The following is a 2,053-nucleotide window of genomic DNA, read 5'->3' as shown; positions in this document are numbered from 1 at the left end:
TATATATTTGTTGTTGTTGGATGCTGTCAAGTTGGTTCCAACCCATAGAAACCCTGTATAGGGTTTGCAAGGCATGGCTGGTGGGCTTTAATCACCAACCTTGAAGTTCAAACTGACCTTGTAGTCCAGCTCATTAATCACAGCACCACACCAGGACTCTGTGTGTGTGAGTATGTGTGTGTGTGTGTGTATGTATATATCCTAGTGTGGTGATGTAGGTTAAGTACTGGACAGCTAACCACAAGGTAGGAGTTCCAAACCAACAGCCTCTTTTCTGAAAGCCTATACACAGGTTTGTTTTGAGTTGTAACCAGCTAGCAGAAAGCCTTATCTTTCTCCTGCAGAAGGGCTGGTAATTTCTGCTGACCTTGAGGTTAGCAGCTCAACTCTTAACCACTGTTACTAGAGCATTCTCTCTCTATATATAAATATATATATATATTTGTATATATCACGGAAGCAGCAGTCAAGAAATCAAACAACGTAGTGCATTAGTCAAATCTACTGCACAAGACCTTTTGAAAGTGTTGAATAGCAAAGGTGTCTCAGTTTGAGGACTAAGGTGTGCCTGACTCAAGCCATGGTATTTTCAGTAACCTCATATGCATGTGAAAGCTGGACAGTGAATAAGGAAGACCCTAGAAGAATTGATGCTTTTGAGTTCTGGTGTTGGAGGAGAATATTGAAAGTGCGATGGGCTGCCAAAAGAACCAATATATCCATTTTGGAAAAAGTGCAGCCAGAGTGCTCCTTGGAGGCCAAGATGGCCAAACTTTGTCTCTCATACTTTGGACAGGAAGGACCAGTTGCTGGAGAAGGATATCATGTTTGGTAAGGTAGAGCGTCAGAAAAAAAGAGGCAGACCCCCAGTGAGATGGATTGGCCAAGTGTCAGCATTGATGGACTCAAGCGTGTCAACAGTAGTGAGGTTGGCCCAGGATCGGGCAGTGTTTTGTTCTGCTGTGCGTAAGGTCTCTATGAGTCAGTACCGACTCGATGGCACCTAACACCAACAAATATATATGTGTGTGTGTGTGTCTGTGTTGGAAGACATACAGCCAGAGGGGTCCTTAGAAGCCAAGATGGTCAGACTTCGTCTCTTGTCCTTTGAACATAGTATCAGGAAGGACAAGTCCCTGCAGAAGGAGATCATGTTTAGTAGAGTGAAGGCGGGAGAAAAAGAGGAAGGCCCCCAATGCGATGGATTGGCACACAGTGGCAGCAGCATTGGACTCAGGCATATCAACGACTGTGAGGTTGGCGCATTATGGAGTAGTGTTTTGTTCTGCTGTGCATAGGGTCACTATTAGTTGGTACCAACTGATGGTACCTACCAACAACAACATACACACACACATACAAACACACACTCACATTGTTGTTAATTGTTAAGTGCTGTCAAGTGGTTCCGTCTCACAGAGACCCTATATGGGGTTTCCAAGGAACTGCTGGTGAGTTTGAACCACCAACCTTGTGGTTCAAACCAAACCTTGCTGTCCAGTGCTTTATCTCACAGCATCACACCAGGACTCCACATACATACAAACATACATTCACACACACATATTTAAGATATATATGGTTGTTGTTGTTGTTGTTAGGTGCCTTTGAGTCCATACCAACTCATATGCACAACAGAATGAAACACTGCCGGGTCCTGGGCCAACCTCACAATTGTTGCCATGCTTGAGCCCATTGATGCTGCCACTTTGCCAATCCATCTTGCTGTTGGTCTTCCTCTTTTTCGCTGACCCTCCACCTTGCCAAACATGATACTTATGGTGGTGGTGGTTATGTGCTGTGGAGTCAATTCCTACTCATAGCAACCCTGTACAGGGTTTCTGTGGCTGTAAATCTTTACAGGAGCAGAAAGCCTCATCTTTCTCCCATGGAACAACTGGTAGTTTCAAACTGCTGACCCTGAGGTTAGCAGCCCAGCTCCTTTATATATGTGTGTGTGTGTGTATGTGTGTGTATGTATCTATATCTATCTATCTATAGATAGATAGATATAGATAGATATAGATATATATAGCTATATAGATATAGATAT

The sequence above is a fragment of the Chrysochloris asiatica genome, unplaced genomic scaffold, assembly GCF_000296735.1.
Source record: "Chrysochloris asiatica unplaced genomic scaffold, ChrAsi1.0 scaffold00174, whole genome shotgun sequence".
NCBI lineage: Eukaryota > Metazoa > Chordata > Mammalia > Afrosoricida > Chrysochloridae > Chrysochloris > Chrysochloris asiatica.
Note: the sequence above shows the minus strand (reverse complement) of the source record.